Source organism: Cariama cristata, unplaced genomic scaffold (genome assembly GCF_000690535.1).
Source record: "Cariama cristata isolate BGI_N322 unplaced genomic scaffold, ASM69053v1 scaffold21101, whole genome shotgun sequence".
Classification (NCBI taxonomy): domain Eukaryota; kingdom Metazoa; phylum Chordata; class Aves; order Cariamiformes; family Cariamidae; genus Cariama; species Cariama cristata.
Genome location: NW_009601300.1, coordinates 1 through 10,966, shown reverse-complemented (window position 1 = coordinate 10,966; position 10,966 = coordinate 1). Strand labels below are relative to the sequence as shown.

Here is a 10,966-nt window from a genome sequence, read left to right as displayed (position 1 = left end):
GAAAAAAAAAGAAAAGAGTGTCTTTAAGGATAGGAAAATTAATTTAGGAAGCCACAAGACTTATGAAAAGCTCAACACGCGGTCTTTTCTATTCCGTTGGGTTTTTTACTAAAACAAAGGCTAAGTTCACTAGTTCAGTTCTACTGCTTATTTTGCCTCTTCTTCCTGTGCTGCTTCACAATTACAGATGCACCTACTTTTGCAGGGACTGAGGAAGTGGGAAGGACAGACCGTAGCTATTGATCTGTCAGCAGAAGTGTCAAAATTAGTAAGCCAAACAAAATTAGTGTGTGCATGCATGTTTGATGCCCTTTGATCAACCAAAATATTATGGTTAAAGTCACAGCTACTTGGAAAGCATATTAGAGGCCAGGTGACAGGTAAATCAGTTACCAAGTCTACGATTTCAGTTTTCAATTTTGTATATGAACTTCATTCTGTATTTCATTAAAGGCTCCAGTCAAGTTAGCCATTTGGAATGATACGGCACAGAGAACCAATAACGCTTCACAGAGTCCTTAAGACAGGTTTTCCAGTACTTATTTTCACCTTTGCCACAGGGTAAGAAAATGTGCCAACATGAGTAAGGAAAGGTACCAAAGTGCAGCACTAACAATGGTAGGCACGAGACTCTGCGTATCATCATACTGCATTGCTCTACTGTTAATTCTTCTAACACCATGGCACATTAGGTTAAATAATCAATGCAGCGTAACTTACTTGTCTTTCACAAAGAATAAGTTACCTTAATCAGGCACCACAAGGTAAAGCACGGGCACACTGACAAAGCTACCAGCATGTGCCAAAGCCCCTGGTTTGCTATGCTCAGGCAGAGGAACCTCTACTATAGAGTACACAAATATCCAAGTAAAAAAATTGAAGTTATTCATATGTCGTAAGTGGAGATTGACAATCTCCTTATAATTGCCTTATAATTTGTGCAAATAGCACAGTAACTGGATGTTGTACACTGTGTCACTGTCACGTTCAATATATCTCAGCTTCCAGAAATGAAATTATTTGAGCTTTCAACTCTTTTCACTAAAATATTTCTGAAGAAATATTCTTTTCCCCATACAAATATTTATGGGATAATTTCTTGCTGCAACATAAAGTTTTAAGAAAGTAACTTCACAGCTTATGCATAAGTTATATTTCCTTTTTTTTCCTAGTAGTTGCAACAGTACCAGCTTAAAACCACCTTGCTACAGCACAATTCATGTAAGTAACCTCACTTATTTTAGATTTTTTTATGTTACAGCATATAATAAGTTTGTAAGCAGTAATTAGTATATAGAACAGAAAACTGCTAAAAAGTAATTTCATAACCCATAAATTAGTTGTTTATAAAAGTTCCTCTGAACTACCAGAGAGCACTAGATAGATACTTGTTGAAAACAGTGAAGTTGAAAGGGATATTACTAAGAACAAATAGAATTCAATTTCTCCATTCTTATCCAAGTAAAACACAAGACTCGGCTACATACAGTTCCAGAGAGCACATCATGAGGGCAGCAGTTGAGAAGGTGGCTCTTGCACACTCTGTCATCACTGAACTTGATTCGCTGGCGGGTCGTGTCACCTGCAATATAGAAACCAACACGTCCCAGGTTAGAAATCTGAGGAAGCCAGAAATGTTCTGCAGGTTACATGCAAAGCGTTAACATTGCCCTGTCACCTAGTGAAGGCCTATAGAAACTAGAACTTAACACACTGTAGGCTTCTTTGCCAAATAACACCAAAACCACAAATACATGTTTTAATGCTCTATAATGCTATTTTAAAAACCTTTCACACTTCCCCTTCAAAAATGCAGCATGAAAAGTGCTTGAAACCAGAAAGACAGCACTAGCTTAAAGACACTTTGCTACAACAGCATTTGTTAAATGCGCTAGATAAGGTTCTATTCAGATTTTGCATGAAATACTGATGTATTTGTATGCAACAATTAGCATATAAAAGCAGCCTCATAAACACAAAATGATACACATTGAGCCTTCACCAAATCCCACCTGATATTTGTTTTATGATTTTGCTCTTGGATGCAATGCACCCTCTTACTTCTGATGGGAGTAGCATAAAGAGTTGGCAGAAGAACGATTTTAAATGCTTACAAACCTGAAAAAAAGTCAGTCAAACATACGGACATATCCTATATGCAAAATTATTTTAGAGATGTTTGCATATCTCCGTATCATAAGCCGTATTTTTTTTTTCTCTTTTCTCCATGCTGTTTGTTGGGCTGGGAACATCTTAATTGTATCTTCGTCATGGCAGGTTGTAGCTCCTGCATCAGCAGAAGCATCAACCCGCCCATACACTGAGGTCCAATTGCAAGTTTAAATAACCCCACCTTGGAGCAAGACCTAAAGTCTTCAGAACAAAGTAACCAGCTGGTATTCTGGGGACGAGGGTGGGAACGTGTTTTCCTTTGAGTCATAAGATAATTGTCACTATTCGGGATTCAGAAGAGAGACCACTGCTACAGCTCTCTTGTTAAGACACAGGCATGATAAAACACCTTCATCTCTCTCAGGATGTATCTAGTTATTCATTTTTTAAAACGTTAACAACTTGTTAGAAATCTCTAATCATTGAAAACCTACTGGTGAATTACTGAAGCAAGGAGGGCTGCTGGGGGGAAAAGAAAAGACATACAATCAGTTCAAATAGCAGCCCTTTCCATTTCATCAAATATTTTAAAGAATGCAGACACATTTTGCAGTTAAAGTTTTTTACGGCTTCATGACCTGGAACACTGGGAATTTTTAATCTAGCAAACAATTCAAGAAGCCAAATTCATTACTGAGGTTAACTACAACAGAGGGGAATAAAAAACCCGTATCTTATTAGTCAAGCCTTTCTTACTATTATATAATCAGATTTTTAAATATCAGTTCTATGCATAGGATGCTAATATATAACATTTTCAGATGGGCCAAGTTTCAGATTATTAAGCAAACAAAAGTTTCCAAATACTTCACATGCTTAATTTGCCTGTGGGATACAACAGTTAAAACCTGTAATCCGCAGGCTACAGACAGCTTCAAAGCAGTTCAACAATAGGTTTTCTGGAGGGCGACCTTACTGCTTAGTTATACTTACACTACTAAAAATTTAGAGCAATCCCTTCATAATCATGCCTGCTACTGCAGTTAAGAGTTTCGCTTTTTTTTTTTTTTTTTTTTTGCGCTTTTCAGGAGGTGGATCCATATTTTTTTTTAAACACGTAACTGCGTTTGTTCCACATTCATTAACACATCTGAAAAGTTATTGATAACTCACGGCTCGGCGAATGCGGGGCCTTTCTGACACTCCCTTGCAGATTGATGTAGGCAGGCAAAGATACATTGAACCTTTATAAATAAAACAAGGGGCCAGATTGTTCAGTTTGTATAGAATAATAGACTCTGCCAGCAATTTTAACACAGCATCTAGAAATACATGTTGACCATAAAGATTCTTCTATATAAAGACACATGAACAAAATCAAGAAAAGTATTTAAAAAGATACAGTTGATGGCCCAACAGCACTAACCTATCGGGAGTCAAGGGGTTATTAAGACCAGAAAATTGCCGAAAGACTCGCTGCTCTTTGGATAAAGTTGGCAAGTGGTATTTTCACACACCGTATCTCGACATCTAGACATAGCTATTTTCACACCTCTACCACAACCAGGAACTGCCGCGACAGCTGCAATACAGTCTTTTTCCCCTCTAAGTGGCTACCATGATAATCACAATTACCAAACTGAGAAAAGACAACATAGGGAGGGGAAAAAAAAAAAAAAAAAAAAGTAGTAGAAACCGATCAATGACAACCTCAAGAACATGTTCCACATTTACGCTTTAAACACTCCTCCCCTCTGCACCATGCCTTCGGTCTAGTATTTAAGGCACTTTTTCTGAAAGGCTCCCATACACAGAACATTCGGATATTTACCTTTTCCTTCCTACCAAAAGCAGTTTCATATGTTTGCATTTCTTTTTAATCTATGCTGCTTCAGAAGGAAAAGTTTATCAAAAAGAAAAGGTGTCATATACTATGTCCTAGCAATGACTGAACTTTGTGTCCCTCTGGCAGCTCATTCCCAAGCCTGACAGCCTCCTTTTACCTCTTCGTTAACTTTGTGAGCCCCAATACCCCTAAATAGTGCAGACCTGTTAGCCAAGACAGAAGATACCTTCTGCTTGACTAGGTGATGACCTGGGGTCTACACCAGTTGTGAGAAGGGAGGGCAGAATAAAATCTATGGATCTGCTGTACACCTGACACTCAGCCTACAGCAAAATAAAATTTTGCAGATGCCTTCTAAGAATTAAAACGACACGAACAGACGTGTTCTTAAGCCAAGGACTTCAGCAGTACGTCAGATAACCAAGATGCTACTTCTCTCCGTCAAACTGCACTTGGGTTGATACAATCCTTGTACGGTCAATCAAGTGAATGCTAAACAATGTTTACGAGTATTAAAAAAAGGCTTTCTATATTCTGCAAGAAGAAAATAATATATCTAGGTACCAAGTAGCTGCAGTCATCTAAATTCTAGAAGTGTCCTTAAACACTTACAAAGGGGACATTATCACTGATATTTTAGAGACCTTATGACAAGTTCTGTTTTAATAGGTAAATAATTAAATTAGCTCAGAATAGCAACTTATTTAACCCTGCCTCTGAAGAAGAGCAGAGTATTCAACTACTTGATCTTTAGGACTCATTCTCATTAAAGAAATCAAAGTAATTTACCAGGGCATTACAGTGGTCAACATCTATTACTATAAGCCATCCCTGTATTTCCAATTAGATTTTCTCCATTAAAAAAACCAAAACCAAACCACATGATTCATGAAATGTATATGGAGATACAGAAAAAATAAATTAATTTTTCCTCAAGAAGCAGCAGCTTTGGTTTTACTTAAAGCACCTGGCCCAAACCACATTTCTATAAAAGATTACTTCCCAGATGAATGGAGAGCTTTGAAACAGAATTGAAATCATTCAGGAAAAAAAAGCCAAACATCAAGGAAATTTCTACACTTGCACATCTCGTATCCTTCATAAGCATAAGGAAACTGCATACTAGAAACACAAATATTAAAGAGATGATGGCAGTAACAGAAACTTTCTAAAGGAAGTTTTCCAGTTTGTATTAAATATGCTGATGACAAAAGTAACATCAATATTCAAGACCAATGCATACTGCCGATTAAGGAACTTCCAGAGGTTAAGATCACAATGTGCACTCGTACTATACAATTCACTTTGACCTCCCAAGTCTAACCTATTAACAAGCCTCCACAATGTCATTCCTGTTCAGTATATTTTAATCACAGACCAGCACAATGAACACTTATGTATCAACAATGCTTGGCATTACAACACGCTTATAACAATGATTTATTTGATCCAGCATCTCTGACTATTCTGATGTATCCTAATACACTACCAACCGCAATCCCAGTGCATTGATGAGAATTACCCTTCACAACCCAACTGTAACCTCTAATCGCAAACTACCGCTGCAAGTCATGCAAAGACAACAACATGCATTTTCATTTTTGTGCTGTCGACTTCCTGCATTAAGCTACGCCAACCAAAACCAGTTGGCTTTCCACTCAAATTGTTGAAGTGTGAGTCCCGACGTGTTGGCAAGGGACTCCGAAAGTTTTGCTCACAAAGAGCTACTAACTGGGTGGGATATCAGGTTAAAGACCGCGTATGAGCAAAGTAAGCCCTGTATAACAAGTATTCAACATCGTAACTTAATTGAGGCTTATGCAGTCACTGAACGAGCAGCTAATTCTGATATTCTTGTCATTAACACTGGATGCATCTTTACCATTACACCTTTAGAATAACACATTTCTAAGCAGGATTGCTTCTGGTTTACACTACAACTGAATCAATACTTGCGAATGCAGAATATAATGAAACCATTTTATAGCTAACGCATTACAAGTGGAATGAATATAGGAATGCTTTTCTACGAAGTATGAGTATGGCCACTTGCTTCTTCATAAATGCCATTTCATATGGTGTCCCAAATCCAGAGTAGAAAAATTCCTCAAGTCCTTCACTGTTCGCATCAATTTTACAGGCTAAAGTACCAGAACTTTGTAACGAAGCCAGCAAATACACAGAATTCACTAAACACGATCATTGCTCTTAAAGCCTTCTCATCCCTCCTGATTGACAAATAAAGAATCTTTTCATAGAGTTTACGTGTTGCTACAACTTTCAGATTTCTGAGCTGATATCAATTCAAAATTTTGGGTGGGTTTTGCAGAAATTTGTGTATACGAGATCCTTTTTTCTGCCTGTGCTTTGCTGCTGATTCATATTTGAAAGAAGAGCTCTTGGAGGAGGCTCTTGGCTCCCTAACCTGGCTCTCAGCCTGAAGCTACCCAAATGGCGAGCAGTCTTCCAGTAATGGACCACAAATTATTGAAACTTCAAGAGCACATACTACCTTCCACCTCCAAATGTAAACCAAAGTGGAAAACAAAATCTACGTACCCTGAAAATGCCAACATCAACCCACCACCTACCCTTAAGTACACAGAGAACTCTTCAATAATCCCATATGGAAACAAAGAATTTAAAAATAGGTTACAAGTTCTAGATTATACCTCTGTTACCTTATAAAGCGTGTCACCAAACACAGGATGACTAAGATAAGCACAGGGGTGTCACTTCAACTCCTCCCAAACAAGGAGGACAGAAAAGTCACACATGAGTAACCACTACTAAGGGTAACTGAAGTGACTAGTGTAAAACAGAAAAACTGATTAAGACATGAATAGATGCAAAAAAGGGTATTTTCAGTTTCCATGCCAGAAGAAGATGATCTAGAACGGGAAAAGTGCTTTGCTGGTAACAGCTAAAGAACTGATTTAAAGACTCCAAGCACAGCAGTTCAGCTCCGAAAGCTCGCAGGTGAAGCAAAAGAGACTGGCACGTCATACTTATGGATTCTGTATATCTAAAGGCTCCAAAGATTTTCCTGCTAGTCACACAGCATAATATTTGTTAGGACACTTGGGAGAACATTTTCATGACCACATGTAAGTCTCAGAATCAGGCACAAATTTACCTGTCTTTTAAGAAGAATCTAATTACCTTTGCTAGTTTTTTGTATTTCTAGACTATAACCTAATTTTGGTGTAGTGGCAATTATTAAAAAAAGCCTAGGCCACCACCACATTTCTTTGCAACAGTCAAGTCTTAGCAGTTTCAAGATGTTGTGTTGTTCCAGGCCCATTCGGATCTGCTCCGTGTCTGCACTACCGTCAGGAGTGACGATCCCGATCCTGCTCTCCCCTCTGCTTCTAGCCCATTCCTCACACTGACTCCAGCACAGTCAGCAAGGCAGAGCCTGCTGCCACGGACCTGGCAGAAAACAAACCAGTTGAGCAAGATAAGCTGATTTAAGATAAAAATGGGATCTTTACAACCAGGCCTTTTAAAGAAAACTTCACAATCTTTGCTCATTTCAGCTATATTCTAAAAAAAAAAAACCAAACCCCAAAAAACCCCAAACAAAAAAAAAAACCAAACAAAAGAAGCAACACCACAAAAAACACCCACACCCAAAAATTCCTGGGGTACTAACATCAGTTGTTAACATTTCACTCAATTTGTAAATGACTTTTTAAAAACAGTTATGATCCTATTTGTAAGGATCACTCCTGTTTTCTAGAGAATGGAGATAGCAAAACCAGGCTTTACCTACGCATAGTATTAAAAAAATGTTTAATCCATTTTACAGTTGAAAAATAGTATTTAAAAAAATAAACCCCACACTTTTCTATCAGCTTATTCCTAATACTTCTGAGTGACAAGTTCCTGCAGCTCTGGTCATCAACAATAAATTCAACTTGAACTAACCTTTTAGCTACTGACGTATGTAATAGGAAGTCCTTAGTTTAACTGCTAACAGTAAAAAAACAATATGAAGAAAACTTTTCTATGTAAGTCGATAGCACCTGGTCTTCAGCACTCCTTATTTCTCAATATTAGGGAAACTCACGCTATGTATTCAGTAGTTTCTATTTAAGCCTCTCTATTTAAGTATGTCAGGTTATCAGTACTTGGAATGACATACTTCAGAGATTTTTTTCAAGCTGCAGCCATGACTATTAAATTAGTCCAGCTTTTTACTAACATCAAAATCTAAGCCACTTTTTTTTTTTTTTAATGTTGGCACGGTCCACATCCAATTCAGTTTTCCACTTCTTGTCAGAGAAGCGTGCAAGAGAAGTTTCAGTTAAGCATATCTAAAGTATTTAAAAAAAAAACCAAACCCACTTGTTTTTAAATAATGTGGTTTTCCAGGTGCGTAACAGAACCCTACCTGCCATTTACAGAATTATTTCATTGGATTGACCTTAACAATACAACCGCTTTTTAGATACCCCACATGAATTCTAAAAACTGCAACTCACTGGAAACTCCTGAAGAGGATCTGCCAAGTCCCTCCTGTTTCACTCCTCCGTCAGGCATCTGTCACACCAGCAAAGGCAAGCAGAGAGCAGCAGGGCGCTGGGCCGGGCAGCTGGCAAGAGGCTGCCTGAACCTCCCAGCCCGGCAGGTACCAGGCAGCAGTTCATTACACGCGATGCCGTCTGACTACAAGCGTATCTATCCCACTGCCAAAATTCAGCCAAGGGAGGAAGCAGGTTGCCAAAGTCAGTCACAAAGCTCTCAGTTCTCCCTGCCCACAAGCACTGGGCTCCCTGGGAAAGGATACGGCAAGGGGCAGGCCTGGAGCTGCGTACCTAGTTCTAGACAGCCACACGTTGGGCAACTCCCTTCGAAACGAGAAGGCTCCTTACTAACATGGTTTATTTTTCATAAATATTCTCACAGGTCAGTGGGTATTTTCTGAATCCATCTGACCAATATAGAATCCTGCTTTCTAGGTGTTCTCAGAGTTTAACAGCAAATCCATAGAAACATTTAATAACTACGTCCTCCGAGCTTCTCCATTCGGGCCTCAGGGACACCAGTTATAATGAGCGTGCACAAACTTCCACAAATTACAGCCTGCAGCTCATCTCCTAAAACCATGTTTGGGCGTCTCATTGTAGAACTTTCGAAACCATTTTCAAAGCATGTTCCTCTTCTCTACAAATGATGCTGTAAGCTCCGAAAAAGTAGTAAGACATTACTGCATATTCAGGCACCATCACTGGCTTTGAATTCACCTCCAAGTTTGTTCTATTCCCACTAAAGAGATCAAACCTTTGATCCGCCTTTTGTAATATAGGTAAGAATTTTAAACCTGCACATTCTAGGCTCCTCAAAAAAAAAAAAAAAAAAGCCACTATAAAAGCTCAACCCACCTAAAAAGACCAAAGCAAAACAAAACCCCCAAAACTGTGTAAAGTACAAAATTCTGTTAATTGGGAAATTTAAAAGCACTTTGGTAATTCTGAACAACATAAAACACAAACATCACCCAAGAAAGATAATTTCTGGTGGCATCAGGTATACAGTTGGACTTGACGATCTTTGAGGTCTCTTCAAACCATAACGATTCTATGATTTTTTAAGAAATATTTTAAACTCTATTGTGTTGCCAGGTAGAGCAAAATCAAAGGCTGTGGGGACAAGCGGTGAAACGAGAGCTATAATCTGCCAAGAAATGAAAAAATTGCCACATTCTAATGAAAAGCTGCAATTTCCATATTACTAGAAATAGAATATTTGTCAAAGGTGGCAGGAACATAAAAAACCCAAACGACCCCAAACCCCACTACTCTCAATGTTAGCAATATTTCAATGACCTTGAGCCTGGCCTTGAATTTAGTAAGCACCAGCTCTGCAGAAAAGGGATGATTCTCAATCCCTGTGCACGCTTCGGGTTAAATAATGCTCCACTTGAATTTTAATTTTTTTTTTCCTCCCAAAACTAGAATGATGTTACACCGAGATCCTCAGTTCCCCACTTAATCCAATAATGGAAGCCCGTTTTGTAAGCAGTCTTTTCTCCTTATCCTTCCTCATCCTGCCAATTTCGTTTAAATGCTTCCTCTCCAGCCAGTTACTTTCTAAACAGCTCAGCACATGCGGTTTGGGAATTACAGGGCGGGTTTTCAATAAAATAACTGCCTTCTCACAAAGCTGAAGGAAATCTAGCCTGAAATTGCTTTTCCTCGTTTAGCTCTTAGTCACTCAGCATTTTTAAGCAGCTTTCACAGGTAAATCACACTCTTCTCCCACCGCCCATCAGAAAATACGTTCATGAATTGAAACAGCCTCCCCCTCTTTAAACCCTCTGCGTGGCCTTCGGCAGCTCTGAGCCAGGGATCTCGGTGCCACCACTAGAAGACTTGAGTTTCATGAGCACAACGTTAGTTTTCCAAGCACTCCGACGCGCACCGCCACAACAGGAAGTATTCGGAAATCTTCTGGGGCAAGACCAGAACACCCAAAATCAGATCCTGCATGATGACTACTCACTAACCAGCCTTGCTCTGGCAGGCAATCTCTGCAGAAGAGTAGTTTTCCAATGAGATTATCATGACCCTGTTTAAAACAACTATAAGCACTTAGCAGAAAGCATTCATGATATACTGGGTATGTGAAAACTAGTTACATTTATTTAAAATTCTAGATTATAATAATAAAAAAAAGCTGTCAGATCACACCAACAAGGTACATCCCAGTTCACACATCCTACTCCGAAAACAGGCAACCATTAATTCAGCACGAAGCTTCCACAAACACGAAACACATCTGCAAGTGTACCTGCAGCACGCAGAACATTTCAATAATCTCTAATTGCTGTCTACCCTCGGGTGCAGTATTGTCTTGTTTATAAATCCAATACTAGACAGCGTAACAGGAACCGTTCTTTTCTAGCAGCCCCCAAAGTACCTGGATTTATGGGCGACTGCCAGTTCAAACTTCCAGGCTGACCGCCACGCACCCTGACAAAAATCCTGAGCAGCTCTACAGAGT

General features: G+C 39.0%; 1 protein-coding gene across 1 annotated transcript in view; it reads right to left on the bottom strand.

Annotated features, from left to right (window-relative positions):
- Positions 1 to 3,337, bottom strand: part of LOC104169487 (putative RNA-binding protein Luc7-like 2) — a 27,211-nt gene extending 23,874 nt beyond the window's left edge. The window contains exons 1-2 of the mRNA XM_009710412.1: positions 3,286 to 3,337; positions 1,488 to 1,582 (exon numbers count right to left, since the gene is read on the bottom strand). The gene's annotated coding sequence lies outside the window, so the exon portion shown is untranslated. The remainder of the gene's footprint in view (positions 1 to 1,487; positions 1,583 to 3,285) is intronic.
- Between the last annotated feature and the right edge of the window lie 7,629 nt (positions 3,338 to 10,966).